At 30.3% G+C, this 23,280-nt stretch overlaps 1 protein-coding gene across 1 annotated transcript in view; it reads left to right on the top strand.

Moving 5' to 3' along the window:
• Positions 1 to 1,714: 1,714 nt before the first annotated feature.
• Positions 1,715 to 23,280, top strand: part of LOC143192043 (uncharacterized) — a 103,208-nt gene continuing 81,642 nt past the window's right edge. The window contains exon 1 of the mRNA XM_076397504.1: positions 1,715 to 1,734. The gene's annotated coding sequence lies outside the window, so the exon portion shown is untranslated. The remainder of the gene's footprint in view (positions 1,735 to 23,280) is intronic.

Here is a 23,280-nt window from a genome sequence, read left to right as displayed (position 1 = left end):
TACATGAAACTTTAGCCAGCTTGATAATAATTGTTGTGTATTTGTTTTGTTAGTGGTATAAGTTACTTGTCAGATGTATATTTACATTAACCGATATGTCATATTGTATGTAGTCGAAGTTATTATATAATAAAGAGATAAATAATAGAAATAAATGAAGGTTTTCCGCACAATCATGTGTCAAGGAATACTTATTATAATTATTTTACTTTATATTGAAATTTCGTTACTATTAAAACTGCAAATGTTTATCTATATTAACCGTTTATACTGGTTTGTATTTTGTTAGTCATCTAACTTCGATAGTGATATATTTTTAAATCATATTTTGTTCCTATATATTAGACACTTAAACGTATTCTGATCATTTTTTCAGTTTTCATATTTAATGAGAAAAATTGATACAAACGGCTTGGTTGGCACAGTGGTCATGGCAACAGGACGGTCCTCCCGCTGTGGCGAGAGTCCCGAGTTTGAATCCTGCTGGGGCATGGTTGTAAATGTAAGTTTGTGATAATTTAACATTAGTAATTGCCCTCAGGCAATATTGTAAAATTCGACAAGGAAAATCACACCTGTAACCAGGCTAGACTAATGAGCAGACTTAATGCCGAGGATCGTAATTCAGAGCCCACATTAAACGGTAGGTCCAGTTCAGATAAACCCTAGTGGGTAAAATGTACATCATTTTCTAAAATTTTTTTCAACTTTCTGGAAAAATATCGATATCGTGCCAAAAGAGTAATGTTAATTTAATCTAATCATCATCATTCCAGAAAAGTTCGATTTGAACAAGTGGTAATCGAAAGACGCTATGAAGTCTGGTCAGTAGGTTGAGTATGGTAGAACTTCCCGTTTCAGTTACAACAGTGTATGCAAGAGCATGGCTTTGCGTTTATTACTCCCTATTTCTGATATGTTTTGCAATAATACGGCATTAACTTTATGTAGTTCATGGTTCGAAATGTCATTTTCAGTCAATTTGTGTGGTAGCCAGTTTCTCTCCTTTTAGATCCTTCTAATCGCATGTAAATATTTGGAAACAATTGATTAATCTACTGTTCACCTGTCTGAAACTTGTTTGAGAGTTTGAGCTGAGATTTTGTCCAATAAGACTTGAAATTCGAATTTTTTGGCCCTATTTTCATTATCATATTTTATTTCAACACCACCACTTTGAAATCTTTGAAATAAAAACCGCCACTTGGTATATGGCGGACTAGCATCACTATAACTTTTTAATGTTGATGAGTCCTCGGCAGAGAAATACGTCAAATAAAACAACAATAATAATGAAGGTTGAAACTGAAATTTTGAGCGATCTGTGATTAGCATCTCTAAACACTGAATAACTTCATACTAATCATACTAAATGAAAAACTTTTATTTTATAGTTCTTTAACAATTCTTCACCAATAGATATCTTTGATCAAAATACATGTAAGCGCCAAATATCTTATAGTTTTTATCTTTGATTGGTTTACGTTTATTATTTCATATATATTATGCCATAATTTTGTTTTTTATTATTAATTTGATTTACATCTAAATAACAGTAACGTGGAAAAACCGCAGGAAATCAGAAGATTGAAGCGAACCAAACCACGGGACTTGTATAATGTGTTATTGTGTTACAATTTTAGCGAATTTGCGAAAACATACATATGTATTTATCCCGTACTAGTCTTGCTTGAGTGTTGATACAAGTACCACAGAAAAGTAATGCATTAATTTGTAAGTTAAGATTTTGTTAAGCATATCATATGCAAGATGTTATTGAAAAGAGATGTATATCTATTTATATGTTAATTACTCATTGTCAGTTTGCTAAGTGACTTGTGTATTATTAAGAAAATATGTACTACAACATAATTATTACAACGTACTGACTACAGTTTGAAGAGAAAGCATGTTTGTAAATATATTTTACTGCCAAGGCCACGGGTCAAAATATATAAACAAAACTTTCGCTGTAACAGGTGATTGATAATTCATATTCACGGGTAAACTTCGGAGGATTAATTGCGGAATATTTTTTAAGCATAATACAAATCGTGTAAGGGTGTGCCGCGTCATCTTGCAGACGATACCTCTGTCGATGTTTCATCGTAAATATTTTGAATAACGTTTCTATAGAAAATAACTCGTTACTTATACTTTGTTATATATATATTAGTGAACAGTTATAGAAAAGTTTGTATTTTCTGTTGGAAAAACATAATTTTCGTAAGGTACCATTTAAATTTGTTCTACCAAAAATCAATTCTCTATTTTGTTTCTTTAATTTGTTTAATAAACCACAAGGGAAGTAATAGAGGTAAATTAAAAAGCATATGCGGAGTATATAAATATATAGTGTATATTTATCAAACATACAATTAAAAATAAAACATTATAACAATTAAATGCGTTGTTAAGAGAATAAGTTTTTTTTGAATTAAAATCAAATGACATTTTTGTATTCAAAGTATAATTGTATCAGTACTACTGTGGATGGAGTTTTGAAGCTCGAGATTACTAGTCATCGTATTAATTCGTTTCATAGTATGTTTTTATTATTTATTATTTATTATTATTAGCCTTCTTATATATAGCCTTATAATAATTATATTATTATAGCCTTATTATAATAATATTATTAAATTGCCGATTCAAATAAACAATCTGAAAAAATTATCATAACTACAGACCATAAAACAAGTTAAACGTGGCTTAACATCTCAGAATTTATCCTTCATGTATCTTAATTTATATTGTCGTATTTACGAATTATTTGACGAAGTTTTCAATTCTAACTACTCGTTAACTCAGCAGTTTCTTTTCGTATATTACCATGAATATAGTCGAATTATTTCCAATATAGTTGCAAACTATTTGAACAATTTAATTATAATATTGGACACATTGGAATAAAAACTATTGAAATATTTTAGTGAAAATTAGAATTGCCAGGGAATATAATGTATCATAAGCTGGATTTCATTAACTTTTTTAGAGTCTATTTAATATCTATTTAGAGCAGCTGATACCCGCAATGGTATTTGCAATTATTGGAGGAACTGCTGCTATAACGTGTTAAATCATTTATAAAAATGCCGGATTTCCAGTTTAGAATCCGAAATCACCACTCAATAATCGACAAAGTGCACAATCTAGGAAGGTTGTTGAATAGGCATTTAAATAACAGAAATACTGCCCTGCTGTATGCCTGGACGTCTCACAAGGTTTTGATCGTGTACGTAATTCGGGACTAATCTACAAGACTACAATTCGAAAAAATATTTAGAGTCTCGAAAAAAGATATATTTCTGCCTAAGGCTGTAGAAAAGCTACAAATGGCAGTCAACAAGATCTACAAATAGACTTGAAGAAATGGAAAATAAAGCTTAATAACTCCAAACATGTCTGTTGATTCTTTAAGTAGAACCAGCAAAATACTTTGGTATCCATTTTGATGGCAGGTTAAATTAAAAACAACATGTTAGACAAAAATAAAGGAGTAGATCGAACTCAAAATCAAGCAATCGTACTGATTAGCCAGAAGATTTGAGAGTATGTCTTGACCTAAAATCAAGATCAAAATCAAATCAATCAAGTTTATCAGTCAATCGTAAAGCCAATTTGGATCCATGGGGTGCAAATATAGGGCTACATCTTATCGCTACATAATTGACGAAGAACGATTGACGAAGATTTACGAAAATATCTAAAATTTCACATTAAAACATAAAATTTACTAAATCACAGCAACAGGTAAGCATTACAGATACTGGGCAGTACGAAGGAAACCAAACCAAAGCAAACCAAATTACGAGAAATTGTATAGTGTATAACTGTTACTCTTAACTTTAGCTTAACCAGTTAAATTTTATTTAACAACCACAATTGAAATTTTTTCATAAACAAAAATTGAAAACTGATGTATATATCACACATTCGTTTTGCTTGTGTATTGATGCAAATACAACAGAACAGTAGTAATAAATTAATGTGTATAAGCATATCCAATATAAGATGTATTAATAAAAAAATCTATTTAGAGCAGATCAACGCAGGAAATTGCAGTGACCTACTATATATTTTATATCAGACATATGACATAGGAGATATATGACAATGTAGATAAGTTTAGTTTATTTGTTAAAAGCAGAGAAAATGGGTAAAAACTATACCTAATGAAACAAATTGTAGGATAAAAAGCATACAAAGAGTACATTCGTCAGAGATAAGAGCAAAGGAAATCGATATTTACCACAAACAGTCATGGATATGGTAACAGGATATGGTTTGTTGTTACATGAGAGTTCCAGATAAAAGAGGGGGGATTCCTCTTCAATATTATGTATACCACTCTCGAATAATTTATAATTTATTTTGTACATTTTAAGTCTCTATTTTACCAAAGAGAGTTTATCTGGACTGGACCTACTTAGAAGAACTTAGAAATCATTCCAGAAGACATTTGGTCTTACCCAGCCTGGTTACTGGCGTGACTGGGATTCCTTTTCGGATTTTCCAGTGTTGCCTATTAAGAAATTTACATTTACAATCACAAATATAAAGTATATGCATGCCCCAGGCAGTATCGCAACAGTAAGAGGATCGTCCTGTCGCCTTGACCACCGCGCTAACCAAACCAGCAATAACTTTTTTTATTCTTCAGATTTTATTATTTAAATATTTTGTCGACGAAGAACTACTCAAAATTTAATGTGGAGTTATATGTTAATCATATACTATGATTTCTTATTGAATGTATTTGATATCTGACATAATGTAATTTTTATTTTTATCATACAACTTAATATAATTGTCAAGTTATCTTGCATAGAATGTCGCCAAATATTTACCTGTTTTATTACCTGCAATAACCACCAACTACATTTGGAATAGATTTGTCGTATTTAAATTATTTAAATGAATCTGTCAACTTCACAATTGTATGCTAATACAAGCGGCTGCGTATTTCATAGACCATCCAAAAATTAATTAAAAGCACGTTTGACACAAAATATTTTAACAATGTTTGTTTCTCTTTTGTTTTCTAACGGAAGATATCAAATCATAATTATCTACATGTTAATATGTAATTATAAGGTTTTAATATAAATATTAGAAGATTGAAAGAATAGGACTTTTGAATATTTTGCTTTGCAAGTAGTACTGATGGTTTTCTAGGGTTATTCCAAAACTTCTTACATTTGGTATTATTGGACTATATACATTTTTCATCTTCGGTCGATTCATCAAAAACTTTTTTTAGTTGTTCAAACCACAAATAAAAAGCGCTTCTTAATGCTAATGATTTCAATGCTTTTAAACATTTGCCTATTATTGATAAGTCAATTTCCAGTAATTTCAATAATTTTGAAAGTGTATTCCGCAGGGTAATGTCCTTGGTCGTTGGACCTACCGATCTCAATAGTCATTAGTGTGGTAAAATATGCTGACGATAGTGTCGGTATTGTTATGTCAAGATGAACCAATACCAGCTATGTTGCTTATAGCAACTCCAACTTCATCTTAACCAGTGGCGTTGAAAACACGTATCAGGACGAATGATACAAAATCTAATAACGGACGTTCACCTTGTATATAGTGACTTATCAGACAGTAAATACTAGTATTGGGAACTATCGACTGAAATTGACAATCAACTGTTTAGTAATTAACTACTTTTTACTATCGACTGTTTCAGTCATATTCGGTTCGACTGATTTTACTACTATCAGTGACTGTTTCAGTCGCTATTTTCGGTCCAAACTAATTTTATTACTATTTGCTATCGACTGTTTCAGTTGTACTTTTAGTTACTAAATTTGGTTCTACTAGTTTCACTCGACTGATTTTTGACGTTCTGGCGCTGTCGTCCTAACCGCGACTTTGACAAAAACGTAACCAATTTATGCTTATATAGATTTATATGTAATATATGTAGTTTTATGATTTTTTTGGTAGTTTGCTTGTAAATAACAATATATTGTATATCAATATAGCAGCATTTAGGAACGATATTTTTCAAGATTGTTAATGTAATAGGGTAAAAAGATTAAAATTGGGAATGATAAATAGTAAAATATTTGGACTGTTTTTATGGCAATAATAGGTAATATTTTCATTACTCTCTCGAATTTTGTTAAACAATATTTCCGTTCAATAATAAATAAATATAAAATTATATCATTTCATTTAGATCATTTTTAATTATGTCATGGATTAGTTTTTTTTCTATGATTAGGTATATTTTTAATTTTTATATAGTATTTTTGCTTATTGTACATCTTTAGTTTTTCGGATTTGTTTAAATTCTATTGTATTGTCTATGTTTATTATAGTAAATTATTTAAAAATAGCAATTAACACATTGAAATACAATAAAACATTTGTGGGATATTATTCCATTCCATAGAAAAATTCCATTTGTTTTTATAGATCCAGACAGAATATTCAAATATAAAAGTAATTCTACTTCGTTTAAAATTAAATTATAAATTGCATGTTATGTATTATTATTATAATAGTATTCAGTAATTAAGTTTTTCCTTTTCTTTTTGAAAGTTAGTTCGTAAAGGAATTTATACATCTCCGTCTCGCTTATACTACCGTTGGAAAATATAACCACATATAAAATTATCTGCCCCAAACAATTGTCTCAGTCCTTTCCTCTCTCACAATTTATACAGGAAAGGATTCGTACATCTTAGTCCGAGCCCACGAATTAAAAATAACTGTCAAACCGTGCATTTGACTGAACATAGTAGTTACTATGGGCGATGTCAGCGAAGTGCGTGATCTAAAACGTATACTACCATTCGACTTGATTAATAGACACTACTATTAATATACTGCGCATGAGAATGAGCTGATTGATGAAGACTAGGAGAATAAACAAAATCGATACAAGATCCAGTATACTTGATAAAGGCAGAATTATTTTTATATACTCTTTAATGTTATACCTTGTGCTGAATTTGATTTTCATTAATAGCTGTTTTGTAGGAAGTAGAGTGAAGTTGGAGGACAACTGTAACTAATTTGGGGATTGTTTGTAGAATATGTCCACAGTCTGCCAACTGATAATTATTCTATCATGATCAGTGCGGTACACTCAGGTTCGAACTCGCGACACCTTAGTAATGAGAGTGCACTAGCGTTAGTAACTTCGTGCTTTTGTAATCAAAAAATGAAATTATATAATTTTCTCTAATAACTTAAATAATTCTAAATAATTACTTTATATTTAGTGGCGCATGTCTTTCATTAATTTAATTGTATAACGGTTTGCTTAACCATAATAATAAAATAATTGTGTCATATGATAAATAAAAATGGTAATGCATATGTAACAGCAACAGTGATGTGGTTTATTGTTACACTAAAAATATATATTCATACCTTACATAATTTTTTAATTTATAGTTTATTAGTTTATAATATTTAAGGCAATAACAATATATTATTAGGTCGTAATGACTCATCAGATTATATAATGTTTTTTGATGTATTTTGAAAATATTTTAGACAAATATTAATTAGTATCTTAATATTTTTTAAACTAAAATCCTATTTTTTAATTACCCTTTGTAAAAGATATTTTCGCTTAGCCGGCCATCAGGTGGTTAAAACAACACATAAAACTTAGCTACAACTTTATATATGGAAGATATCATTCTATGTCTTTTTGTTTTATGATGTAAACTTTCGAGTATAGGTTATTTTAACGTCATTATTTTAATACAAATGTACTCTTGGATTCTAATATCATCAAACAAATTAGTGGCTAGCAATATAGTTTCGAAAATAATATAGTGCTATATAAGTTCCTTTAAAATATTATTATTATTGCTATATCTCTTACGAAATATTTTAATTTTTATTATTATTATTTTAAAGTAACCTTAAGCGTAGAGTATAAACATTTATAGTACAATAGAACAACTACTAATGTCATTATATAGTCGCAGACTTAGTCCAAGGTTCTAACATGGATCCATTAACATAACTTGTTGATTGCAAATTAATTACAGTTCTTATAATTTATCTTTTTATTTGGCATTAACAAAATAATTAGAGTCTTAAACCCGATCACTAAACACTTTCCATGTATTCTAATAAAAGTTCATATAAATAAGTTAAAATATTAGATGCTATTAGGTGTTAATTCGTAGGGTTTCATAAAAGATGACGTAGCTAATCAAAATGAGTTATAATATGAGTACATGAAGAATATGCTTTTACTTACAGTACAATATTTTATTTCTCTACAGCCATGATGAATGAAGGGAAATATAAACAATAGTGCTCTTCCAGCTAATATTATGTACTAATAATGATGTTAATGTTATAAAATAATGTATAGTATATAAAATCGAATCTATATATAATGTACTTTTCTATTTCTTTTAGTCGTAAAATTAAAACATTTCAATAACATTCGAAATAAGCGAATTATTATTTCATTATTTACAACGACTACTAATATATTTAAATATATTATAGTATCTATTTTTATTGATTAATTATACTTTCATAAAATCTGCATATTTGTTTAGATAATTATAGTTTGATAACAAAATCAGTTGGCGTAAGTTTTGTGACAGATGTTCTTGACAAATATTGCATGCTAAATAAAGTGGATTTTCTTTTTAAATGATAGCTGAAAATTACTCACTATTAAATTTGCGTTACTTTCCCTAATATGACTTGAAACTATAATTGTAATGAGCAGCCAATTTTCTACTTTCTAGTTTGAGCGGTTATAATAACTAATAGATGGATTTAGATCAAATGAAAATTAGTTTCTATTGATTTCTTATTTATTCATGCTTTATTTTAATATCCATTTGCCTTAAAATTCAACTTATTTGTTTCACTTTACGCAGTACCAACTTTTGATATCATCTTATTTTATGATATAAATTAAAATTAAATAATTAGGAATAAATCAGTGAATTGGATATTATATTTACGACAAGAAAAAAATTAATATTTACCATATTACTTAGAGCCTCTTGTCTGACATATAGATGACAGACGCCTCTCATTATTCAACATTCCAAACTATTAGTTTCTATCACTATGTCACTTGAGTAAACCAAATTGAGTCGTTTTTAAAAAATAATAGATAAAAAATAATTATACATGTTGATTAAGTTGTTAACTTTTTAACTGATAAAAATATTAGTTATAGTAGTAGCCGAACATTGGTTTCATAGATGTTATAGAAACACTTTGCAATGGAAGTCTACTATTTATAGAATTCAAATAGTGTCAAAGAAACACCAATAATGCTGAACTCTCTGGTTCTCGAATTAGTAGTTAAATATCTGTTAATATAAGAGGAATAAAATTACAAAATTTTACAAAATAATTCTGTAAAAAATAAATGAAATTTTGATGATATTAAAAAGTAATTTTAGATAAAAAATTGTTTTGAGCTACCGTTAAATATTTTCAAAGCTAGTGTTGCTCAAACGCAACATGATTCCTTCACAGACAATCAAAAACGCATTAACGAATTAAAAACGCTGCTTGAAGCTGATCAAGCACAGTAAAAAGGATTTTTTACATATGTATATGACAATGGATGAAATATCATCCAGTGCTACGCATTTGAATCAGAAATATAGTCATTTGTGTACACAGTAGTTGATGAGAACTTCACTAAACTCTCATAGAATGAAAATATTAAGTAAATTTTGTTTCACTTATAGCAATGTCTAATAGATTTTCGTTAGCAGTAACCAACATATCAATAAAATAAATAATTTCCATAAGATTTCATAGATTTTGACAGACAGATACTGAGCTAAAAATTTTCCTTTGTTTACAAATATATAATTAGTTATAATTCTTATATAAAGCTATAAATTTGATAAAATTTTGAGCAAATAAATTCCATTTAATGTTTTCATCTACATATATACTCAGTTAAGTGGAAATATTTATAATTCATTAGTATAAGTTAAATACGTCAAGCTTAAATGTCGGTAAAAATGATGTAAAAAATTTCATGAAGTGTTTAACTCTATCCCCACAACTGACTTATTTATTTTTGGTTGGTTATATCAACGCGTGTACAGACTTATCCAGGACTGCGAAGAAATTTTTGGAACGTTTGGCTATAGCGAAATCGATGACAATGATTTATGTACAATGTAATTTGCTTCTTTAAAAAAACTTTGTAGTCGGAAACAGCGTATTCAAGCATACTCTGAAGCATGAGATATGGGGAGATCTAGGGCAATGGAGGAAGTTCTGAAATTAGATCTATAATCATGACTCAGCAGAGATTAGCGACAACTTGAATAATTTATTTTTATTAAAATTATCTACTGATGACGAGCCATCGATGATAACTAAATGACAGTAGAAATTATCAAATTAGGTGGGGAAAAATATGGGAAAAATACATATTCAAGGGTTTCACGTTTTTCCTACGCTACTGTGGCAGTTAAAGTTGGAGAAGCATTACCGAGGAATATTTCTCTAATCAACTTTCGAACAACTGTTTAAGTATGTGTGAAACAAATGAAACTTCAGAGCTGGCGAAGAAATAATCCGAGAATAACAGGCTGCATTTAACCATTTTTATAAAAAAGGGAGGCAAATTTTCGCAAAACCGATTATATAAAGGAAGAAAACCGTGTAATATAAATAACTTAGGGCGTAAATCTAAATTATCATTAGATAACAAGGTTTTGCTGCTGTATAAGTCAATACTTAGGCCCATTTGGACCTATGGTATTAAACTGTGGGGTACTACTAGCAAATCTAACATAGATATCCTCGAGAGGTTCCAGAATAAAGTTGCGAGTCATCGTCTATGCCCCATATTACGTGTCCAACAAATTGATTCACCGCGATATCCTCATAGAACCCATAACGAGTATGATTCGGAGTGTTAGTGTGAAATACTCTGAAAAACTATTCAGACTATCCAAATGCATCGCCAAACAGTTAAAGGTGCACGATGACAGTGTACTATGCCAACTAATCAATAGACACATAGAGTGAGATTTAATAATCTCTAGAATAAGCTAGAATAGTTTTTAGAATAAGTTAGGATAGACTTTAAAATAAGTTAGAATAGTATATAGAATAAGCTTTAGATAATAAGTTGTACAAGAGATCACTTACTGAAGTGATCTTCTATATGGTTATCTAGGATGGTTATATTATATAAATCAAATCATAATAATACTTATTGCCCACGGGCAGATTGTTGACGTTTTAGAAGATTAATTAAAAAAAAGAACTTAGGCGATGTGGAGGACTGGTATTTCGTTGACAAGCTTTACCGTGCCAAAAAACATCCCACATCAATCGATCAATCAGTGATAAATTCATCAATACATGCCATTCGAGTATAACCATATTTTAGTGATGAAAATGGAATTTTAAAGCTACCTTTCGACTTGATAAATTTATAGGGATCTCTAATCGCCAGGTCCAGACATTGCTTTAAGTGAATCGAATCATTTAATAAAACACAATGTTATATATGTTATAGTAATCTTGGAAGGTTAATGACACAAAATTTATGAAGCTTTCATTCTATTTATTAATCGGTTTAGAGAAAATTTTGTACCCTTTTTTGAAGAAAACGGGGGTTCCTGGAGGCGTGAAATTTGACAGGTTGTCTTATATCGAGAAAGAATTTTTAGGTCTAAATTTCTTGTGTAATATGCGCTACAAATAAACTCCAATAAAACGAAATACGTCCAAATCAAGCAACCAGCAATGACCGTCAGATCGGTGACACATAATATATAAACAAATATTTTAGGCTCTGACAGATCCAACTCCTATACGGCCGATTATTCGTTGTTTCTCTTGTACGTAAAATAACTACGGACGCGTAAATTTTAAAATCAAAATATGGCAACGTTGCACCGCAAAATGTTGGCTGATAATTTTGAATCAGAAGTCCATAAATTTTACATTTGAAATAATAATTAAAAGTAAAGTGAGTGTGTTTGTTGAAACGTTATTACAGGAAGTTATTTAATTTTAAGCAGTATTATTTAAGATTTTGTATTATCTTAGGTTATTTTCGTATTGTCGGAACTATTAAAGAGTTTACTAGTGGCAAGTTTTGATAAAAAATGATTAAAATACATTTTTAGAGAGAATAAATTAATGTCTCCGCTTTATCGGAAGGTACATACAGGTGTGAAAAGAAACATATGCATCCCATCTCTAGATGGGTTAAGAAAATTAGAGAATAACAGCTTTTGATTTAATATGTTGAATAGAGAACAGCTAAGAACAATTATTCTTGCTTAAGGGCTGATAGCTACTTATAACGTTCTGGAGACATAGCAAATCATTGTACCAGAGGTTATTCTAAAAGTTACTAAGATTTTTCTGTACATTTTAGTGGTATTAACTTCTAATTCATTTCAGGTTTCATTAGTAGTAGAATTTTTTAACAAAGCACTAACCAAATATTGTAGTTAATAAATATGTTTATTTGATCATCAAGAGTTAAAATGAGTATTGTACAGAATATTAAGTTTTATAAAATAGCTTCATAGAACTTTAGTTCCTCATTTGTTGGTGAGTTGCTAGTTCCCGCTTGGGATATAAGACAAAGCCGAAAACCATAGAAGGCAAATTAAAGATGAACTTACTACAAGAGTGATATCGAAGAGTGGAATAAATGCAAAGAACGACACAATTTTATCTGAAAATTTAGCTAAAGAAATTATTCTTTTAATCTTGTACATTTATTGATTTCGCAATATATATTTTAGATGAGAAATATGGATAAAAGTTAAAGACTATGTAATGAAAATATGCAGCAGTTAAAATGTATCCAACTATATAATCTCCATAGACAGACACTTCATAGATAGGACAAATAGAAGAAATAATTAATTACTAGCTGACCCGGCAGACTTCGTACTGCATCAATAAATAAAAAACCTAATAATCCGTAATTAATAAAAAATATGCTCGGTATGAATTAATTTTTATTATTATTTTCGATTAATTACACATGATGTTTCATACTTAAAAAACAGAGTTTTCCTGAAATACTGGCTATTTATAGAATTTCAATTAGTTATTTACAGACACACACAATTATGATACAGTTTGTTAATCAATTTAAAGCTTTTTGATAAATTATATTTTTTGTTTTGTTTTGTGGTGCGTAAATAAACAAAGATGACAGTTTTCCGAAGCGCGAACAAGCGGCTTATAATTGTCTATGCGCGAAACAGGGAAACTCCAAGTTGATTCCGCAAACTTCCAACGACTGGACTTGAGATTTATTTATGGGCATCGCAAAGGCCAGACGTACTGGAAATTGTAAACGTTTAAAATCGAATGGTAAATCCGTTGGAATCATCGGTATACGCGGGATCAAGACAGCCTCTCCTTTGTATTTTCCCTTTATGATTGTTGTCTCAATGATGTTATTCATCATCTTTTTCACAGCCAGTTTTGTTTCATTGCACAGTTGAGGTTTATTAATATTACGCAGCGTGATGACAACTGATCCTATTTTTAAATTGAAATTGTGAGGTGGTAATCCAGGCAATTCCAGTGAATTTAAAAACTCCGTGGGATAGCTCACTACGTCGTCATGGTTCATAACGGTGTCCACTGACTTGAAGGAAACAAGGTCGCATTCCTCGAGATCCTCGACAATCTCCAATCCTCGACTTTTTTCCTCCTGACCTTTTCTAAATGGACTGCCCAATGGACTACTGTAGGGTGTCTTTCATGGATCGCAAATGAAAAGATACGCCAAATTGCTTCGTTGCCACTTCCATATTGACCCATTTGGTACTGTGATATTTCGTCATTTGCATTGGTTACAGCGACGGCCATATCGCTACCAAACCTGTTAACATATTTACATATGTACTTTATCGACTTCACAGAGATACAATATTCCACATTGATGTGAGTCTCAAAAGCTTTGGATAATATTGGCGAGTATGGCATGATCCAACGACTGTCTACATCAACATTTTGTCCTCTTACCTTCACAACTACCGATCGCCCATTGTCCGCAATGGGCCTGATTGCCGACGATACAATGGGTATGCATCATTTCCCGTTATGGTTTTAGCAATCAGGTCTCTTGGGTATCGCTTGGAACACTTGCCGTCAAGCATACAGGGTGAATTATAGTTGAAAACTCCGTAAGGTCTATGTATCATGTGTTTGTTAACTACTGCATACAATTTTGGGTCAACTGTGGGAAAGTGGGCATGAAATAATCCTGTATAATATGTGTAGCGCCAAATGATGTCATCTGGAAACAGCTGTTATATTTCTGAATGTTGTCTCAGAAGTGCTTAGAATCATTTCTAATCCCAGAAATTAAAGAACGTAAATGATCTGGTGGTGGGACCAATTGTGGCAATTTTACTTTGCCTCTAGCACAACATAATCCAGTAGATTCACTACAGTATTTTAACGCCTTGCAATATTTACAAATTATTGTCATTTCCCCAATTATTACCGATTTGTCGGCACAAATTCTATTGCCGCATCATATTGGAATGCAGCTCGTTCCAGGATCACAGGAGCACTGTGTCTGCGGAATCGTTCAGTTTCATTATGTCGTGCTCGTTGTTGTTGTGTTTGATGTGCACGGACTCATTGCATTCTAAGCCTATCTACCTCATTGTCACTCTCTAAAGAACGCAATTCTGACATAGCAATATGACTATTTTCTTGATCTGTCTCTCTCTGGTCATCAGTGCGATTAGCACGCGAGGTATCTCTTCGCACATTTGATTGACTGCGACGACCTAAGTCAGGCCGTCTTCTTCTCGGCATCGTAAATTGTAATTAATCAAAGTGAGAAAAGTTCACGCGCACTTAGCAGTAAAATAAATTGTAATTAATCAAAGTGAGAAAAGTTTTCGCGCACTTAGCAGGAAAATGTTACTATCACAAAAAATCAACAAAAAAAGAGCACATCATTTGAAACGTCACTATCACAAAGGATCACCGAAGTTAAGAAAGTTATCGCGCACGTAGATTGTCGGATTCGATTCTCGACATCAAAGTTGAATGTTAATGTCGAGCATTTTCATATTTATTCACCTTTTAAACCTTCCCTCGACTTCTACAAATAATTCAAGGCCAAAATTATCCAAATCGGTCCAGCCGTTATCGAGTTTTAGCGAGACTAACGAACGATTCATTTATATATATTTGTAATTTGTAAATGTGTAATTTGTAAATGTATGTGTAATTTGTAAACATTTTAAGAGATGTTACTATATGACATTTTATTGTTTTTACTTTGTGTCCATTAATTTGATTATTTACTTTGTAGACCTAAATTTTGAAAAATACATTCATGTAATACACGTTTCTAAATTGTAAAAATTAAATTACCTATTTGTGTTCGTTTCAAAATTATTATATTCATATATTCTCTGTTTTAATATACAGTTACGTATCAGTTCATTATTATTCTATATATATATATATATATATATATATATATATATATATATATATATATATATATATATGTTTATAACATAAAAGGAAAGAAAGATCATGTGTGCTTATATTTCTTACTCTGAAGTTGTTACAGTTCTAAAAATAATCTTACTTATAATACTTTGTTATAATGTTCAGTGGTGTAGTAATTTATACTTATGTTTTTGATAAGTTGTTGATTGTTGAATCTTAATGAAAATTAGATTCGTCATTAAATTAAGTCATTTAAAAAAAGCTAGTGAGTGTAGGCTAAATTAGCTAAATTTATTATGAAAGAAAATTATAGAAAATTTTATAATTAAAAATGGCAACTTAACGACCAACCAAAATACTAAAAAATAGAAAGTGTTTTTATTAGGTGTAACAAATTTTGCTGTAATTACGAACACCTGAGTCAGATTAAAATCATAATTAGTCGAGTCAGGTTGAATATAATTTGCCGGAATTAATAAAAACATTGCTAAATCGATTTCATAAAAGAGCACGGTTCAAAGCATCGATCATCAAAAAACGCATAACAACAAATCTCAAAATTTAATTTAACATCATGTTTAACAGGAAACGGCTTGTATTTTCTTTCCTGTTGCTGTTTAATATGCAACTCAAGTAACTTTTTATATTTTGATTTCGTATGTTTTTTTTAAATACAGGGTCTGTACCTGTTATTACCTTGTGGTATTTTTTTTCCTAAAATTTAATTATTACAAAATTATATCATTATAAACAGTTCTAACTAGATTTGCAATTATTTCGAGTAGCTGTATATTGCAAGTGTAAAAATTATACTACTTATATTTTATTTAGAGCTTTGGAATGTTATAATTGATTAAAACAATTTCGTTTAACTAACAATTATCCTAAAACTATTTTAAAACCAGATGATTGTGTAAATAGTTTTTTTCCAGTCAGTGTTTATAATTTTTTCTTTCATTGCAATGTTATATTTCTTGCATATAATAATGTATTTTTTGTCACTCCCCGTTAACTAAGCAGCCGTGTTAATTTTATATCTGGAGGCTTTATACTAATATTAGGTGATTGCATATATTTTAATCAGCGATATTTGTTGCTAAAATGTGATAAATATCGTATATCAACAAATGTTAGATAATCCAATATAATTGTTAAATTCGAATGTTTTGGCATTTCTTTACATAAAATAACGGTTTTCCATTCAGTATTATAGACTAGACTTACATATTAATTATGGAACTCATTACAATTTTAAAAACTGATGGTAATGCTAATCCCAATTATTTCAATGTTTTGACGTCAAAAACAAAGAATGACTTGAATAATCATTCAAAGACAATTTTGGAGAAATGAATTGCAGGGAATTTTGGAAGCAAAAGGTCTCAAAGAATATGCGAACGGCTTAGGAGTTGATAAATCAAGTGCTTCCATACGTCTACATGTGATAGTAAAGATCAAGTGGTGTATTGTTATTCGTGATGAAAATTACTAAGCGCAAGAAGTCATCGGTTAGTGGTTAGAATATTTATGGCCATAAAGTTTTACTGTGCGTATGATGGAATCAGTAATGGTGCTATCCCCGAATGAAACACTAGATGCAAAGTTCTTGCACAGTTCTCTTGCACAACTTTTTTTTTCTTTTTCCAAGATGACCAACTAGAATCAAATTGTCTTTTGCTGATGTCGCTTCGGGTTCAGGATAGAAAGGTGTTGCGGGCGATCTTTTTTTTGATATAAATCTCAATAATGCTATCAAAATATCAAAAGTTTGTTTATATTTTAATCAAATGGTACATGTTTAGGGCAATGTTAAATTTTACGCTTATTGCATTAAATTAATTTAAATGAAGGTAAACAGTCTGTAGAAAAATATGGTTGTCCAAATAGTATTAGTGTTATTTTTAAAATATAATATCGTCCAAATATAATTTTGTACTTCTTCCGATAATTTTTCGCGCTGTCATCACAGCTCGTAAGGCCTTATGATCATCATTGGATTTCGTTGCGCTCTAAAAGCAGCAGTTCTACATATTTAAGTTTAATCCGAAAATATAATGCTGGTAATCATCAAGCACCCAATTCCTTGGTTTACAAAGTCAAGCTTCTAAGTGACATCCTGAACTGATGTTTGGATTGTCACAAACAGAGTGTGAACAGATCTCGTGTTTGGTTTTTTCCAGCATGGTACTGGTTAAATCAAACTTTTGGACTTGGTTCTTATATTTTTGGAAACAGTTTTCGATTCACCATTTTTGTAAGGTCTAGTAGGCCCAACGTAACTGAGAAACATTCCGTGTTCACATACCCCTCGGGATCATCTTTATCGTTGCGTTTACACAGTAAGCTAACATATCACGAAAAAGTTACGAGAAACTGATACCGAAAGCGTATTTTCATGATAAAAGCCAAGGATTACCGGTCCATAATTCCAACATCTTTTTTCATCAACAATTTTAACAATGCTCTTTGAGAGTTTGGAGCCCTCTTGGAAAGAACTGATTCAACTTTGCCATATTTATGTCTTATTATTTTTTGATTACAATGGTACACCTCAAGGTGTATAAATGTTTAAATTTTATATCTACCTAATCATGACTCAGTTACATATCATCACATCATTATAATTTCAAATGTTTGTTCCGTTATTGCAAAAACTTAAGTTGGCATGACAAAACAAATCCTGCTTATTTGCCTACCAAATTCAATTTGATTATCTTGAATTTAATCTTACTGGGATGTTAACACATATATACAGATGAATGTAACATTTTATAACGGTTACATTCCGGTTCAGTTAAATAAAACAGATTGTGTATATAGGGTTCGTTATTATATATAATGTTATTGAAACATTGTACACTTGGTAAATATTTTTAAATTATTGTTAACAGGTCAATGAGAAGTCCCCGGTCTGACACATAGATGGCGTTACTAGAATCCATGTGTTTTTGAGTTAGCCCTAACTCTCAAAAGATGCGTGTATAAATTTGACAGCTGTCGGATCATTAGTTTATGAATTATAACATTTTGAATGAAGCAACTTTTGTCATTTTGAAAAAAAGGATAAAAAGGAATTTCGCGTGTTAATAAATTATTGGTTTTTGAAGGAAAAAAATACAGTTGAAGCAAAAACTTGCCTTGATGTCGAGTTTTAGGACCCTGCCCCAGGAAAATCAACCATCAAGTATTGGTATGCTAAGTTTAGACGTGGTGAAATGAACATCGAAGACGGTGAACGCAGTGGACGTCCAAAAGAGGTTGTTACGGACGAAAATATAAAAAAATCCACAAAATGATTTTGAATGACCGTAAATTGAAATTGCATGAAATAGTAGACACTCTAAAGATATCAACTGAACGTGTATATCATATCATCCACGAATATTTGTATGATAAAGCTCTGTGCAAAGTGGATGCCACGCGAGCTTACTTTTGACCAAAAACAACGACGAGTTGATGATTCGGAGCAATGTTGAAGATGATCAAACGTAATTAACCCGAGTTTTTGCATCGATATGTGACATTGGATGAAGTCCAATCGACAGTCATGTGGACTGCACACGATGAACCCGCTGACAGTCAGCTGACAAGGTTAAGACGTCTGTATTTTGGGATGCGCATGGAATAATTTTCATTGACTATCTTGAAAGAGGAAAGACCATCAAATGTGACTATTACATAGCGTTATTGGACCGAAGACGAAATCGCCGAAAAACGGCCGCATTTGAAGAAATAGAAAGTGCTGCTTTACCAAGACAATGCACCGTGTCAAAAATCCATGAATTGGACTTCGAATTGCGCCCTCATCCACCGTATTCTCCAGATCTGACCCTCAGAAACTATTTACTATTCTCAGATCCCAAAAGAATGCTCGCTGGGAAGAAATTTTCGTTGAATGAAGAGGTTATCTGCGAAATTGAGGGCTATTTTGACCTTTTCTTCAATTTTGGTATAGAAAAGTTGGAAGGTCGCTATAATCAGTGTATCACCCTTGAAGGGAATTATGTTGAATAAAAAAATCTAATTTTGCCAAAAAAATGTGTTTTACTATGGTGGGCCGGGGACTTTTTAATTGACATTCAGTTATTTATGTTATATTATAGGAATTGGATAAATGACTCTACGTTTGGCTTAAACATTTAATTAAATTGTTCTATTGTCAATAATCATCGGCTTTTTTTCATGAACAGCTCAATAGATGCCTAACGTTTTACTATAGACAATATCTCAGCCTCGTTAAATTGTATCTCAGCAGTAACTATTGTTGATCTTTTGGAAACAACAATCTCTCTAACTTTTGACTGAATTTGGTTAAATGTTGCAATTATCACACTATACCAGAGACTAATATTCCTAACCAGTGGATTTTCTTAATTTCTAAATTAAACCTGAGATGAGAACTTTAATTTTACTAATCAACAGATTTATACAATTTCTATAGTGTCAACTAGGGATACACAAAAAATATCGATATATCCATATTTTTTGAAAAAATCGATATTTTTGGCCGATATTTTTTGACTGAAATTAATTATATTTTGTAAATTATATTATAATTGTTATATTTAGAAACATATTTTGGTACTTAATTTTAAATGTTTTTAAGTTAGAGTTTATGTTGAATAAAATATGATTAAATGTGCTTCTAATTTACATTTAAAGTTATTGAAAGTATATAAAAGTACTAAAAACAGTGAAATTAAATGAGCACATAACTGAAATATTGAAGATAAGGCTTTTTGTTGTCTTATTTTTAGCTTATATATATGATAATTTTTGTATCCTGTTTTTTTAACGATGTGGATGTGAATCATTCTAATTGTTGTTTCGTAATAATATCTGTATTAGTGATGGGAATATTCGTATTCAAATAATTGAACAGTTTGATGTTGCTAGATTTAACTAAATAATTTGCAAATTTAATCTAATATAAATATTAATATCTTAGAATGTCAACAATCTGCCCGTGTGCAATAAGTATTATTATATGATTTCCGTTATACAATAAACTATCTTGAGATGTAGACGATCACTACAGTAAGTGATCTGCTGTACACATTTATAATCTAAATATTATTCTAGATACTATTCTAACTTATTCTAGAGATTAATATATCTCACATTATGTGTCTATTAATCAGTTAGTATTGTAGTTTGCGTTTGAACCTACGCACTGTCATCGTGCACATTTAACTGTTTGGCGAGTGCACTGGGGTGCCCTAACAGTCTTTCGGAGAACTTTGCACTAATACTTCGAATCACAAACGTTATGAGTTCTAAGGGAATATCGTGCTGAATTAGTTTGTTGGAGACGTAATATGGGGCATCGACGATCTAAATATATGATGAAATTAGGAGTGTTATTTTTGGTTTGCTATTATGAGAAATTCTCAAAAATTTAACCGCCCTTCCTTGGTTTATACTTATATATGGATTAATAAATAAGATTGCTATTTCATTTGAAATAATTTCAATTTGTGCATCTCGTAATTATCTAATACATGAAAATATTCGATAGATCTCATCATTCATCTATATTGTAATTTGCGGTTTCTTTGTTTCTATACATATGGTCTAGCCGTAATGTGTTATTGAAATATGAGCAAGTTTAGTGAAGTACATAAACTTATATATATATATATATATATATATATATATATATATATATATATATATATATATATGTATATATATATATGTTGATATATACATAGTTCAATTCAGATAATTTTCTTTCTTCAGATAAGATTCTAATTGGTAAAAAATACATTAAAATATAACTAAAAGAATAATAAAATTTAACTTTATTTTCGAGTTTTGGCTAATACGTGGATTCATGGTTTAACTTGATTTTGATTAGTTAATTTTTTATCATCCTAAGCTCTATTTAGTCAGTCAATTAGTTATTGACAAACAATATTTATTTTTTGGAGCTGTTGTTTATTTATTTCATATATTTGTTTAAATTGTTATTAGGTAATATCAATTGTTAAATTTTGATATTGTTTTAACGATATAACAAAAATGCAATATTAAAGGGTGTGCAATTATTATTGTGGCTATTAATGTCGTCAGTCTGCAGAGTGCTAGTAGACAATAAGCGTCTGATGTGACAGTAGGGATGTCACGTAGAATATCTATAAATTCCCCTAAACGATATAAAAGGTAGAAGTAGGTTGATCTAATAATACTCCATTTTGTATAGATATTTTTTGTTATAATGAAAACTTAACTGGTATGGACTTATATCGTGGAAATCATTGAATAAATAATATATTATACAGAGTACAATTCAAAGATGTGCGATATGTGACCATGTATTATTGATGATGATACTTAAGGCTTTAGTCATCTCATTAGGCAATATGGCTAACATTTGATTGAAATTTCGGGTTTCAAATAGCTGGATGGTACACTAGTTTGGTATCTAGAAGTAATTTTGTTCGTGAAATCTCCAAAATGGTAACCGGTCGTAATTGTTCTGAAGCTCAAATTAATGCATTGAAAGTAGTGTTTATTTATATTCCACATTACCTTATAGCAAAGAAAGGCTGTGAAAATGTATAAGTAAAATGCTGATAACGAAATAAAAAACAGGACATACTGGCTGATAATTCAGTTATGAAAAAGAGCAATATACCGAATTTCACAGCTATACATTTCTTTGAACTTAGGACTTAACAACATAGATTATGTTTTCCTTCCTATTCTTGTCTAACAAATCTAATATGTATTCTTCTTTAGTGTTTGTAGTTATTATGTATAAATTTATAGTATGTTGTATGTCAGCGTTAAAATGTTTAAAAGATTCTTGGATTTGTATTTAAATTTATTACAATGTTCATATATTTCATGGTATTTTTGGGCGTCATTAAATTGTTAGTATGCTCAAACATGTCTTGGGTTTTTTTTTACTTACAAAGTACATCAAATCAAATTCAACGCCTTATTAGATAAGCAACTTGCTGTTCCTGTTTGGTTTTGGAAGAAATTGTTTAAAATATGGGTTAATGCATAATTAAATTATAGTACACTATAATTAAAAGCGAATAATTATAATTATAAATATTATATTGTATTGAATTATATTACATACAAATAGATGTTATTTAGGCTTTCGATATAGGATATTATTATTAATTATATTTTAAGGTGTCTTTTTTACATCCCAGAAGATCCCCTGGTGTTACCCAGCCACGTTACAGATATTTGCATTTATAAACCTAAGTTACATCCATGTCCTACAACTCCTGAATATATTAAGGCAAAACTTTGGCAATCTTTTTTAGGTTATTGACGACGGTGTCTCATTCTGGTTCTTCATCTTATCGTCTAAACCACTATGGCTAGCCAAGCTGACAATTTAGCAACTAGACAACGATCGTTCTGTTGTACTTACATCAATGTACAATCAGGATGAATGTGGGATAAATACATCAGTATGTACTTCTTAATTAGAATAAGTTGTTGCTGTTCCTGTTTGGTTTTGGAAGATATTGTTTAAAATTTGGGTTAATGCATAATTAAATTATAGTACACTATAATTAAAAGCGAATAATTATAATTATAAATATTATATTGTATTGAATTATATTACATACAAATAGCTGTTATTTAGGCTTTCGATATAGGATATTATTATTAATTATATTTTAAGGTGTCTTTTTACATCCCAGAAGATCCCCTGGTGTTACCCAGCCACGTTACAGATATTTGCATTTATAAACCTAAGTTACATCCATGTCCTACAACTCCTGAATATATTAAGGCAAAACTTTGGCAATCTTTTTTAGGTTATTGACGACGGTGTCTCATTCTGGTTCTTCA

This window comes from Rhynchophorus ferrugineus, unplaced genomic scaffold (genome assembly GCF_030347505.1).
Source record: "Rhynchophorus ferrugineus isolate W39M unplaced genomic scaffold, kcgeb_rfMv2 rfM2, whole genome shotgun sequence".
NCBI classification, from domain to species: domain Eukaryota; kingdom Metazoa; phylum Arthropoda; class Insecta; order Coleoptera; family Curculionidae; genus Rhynchophorus; species Rhynchophorus ferrugineus.
The sequence above is the reverse complement of the archived record's forward strand: the minus strand, read 5'-3'. Positions and strand labels throughout refer to the sequence as shown.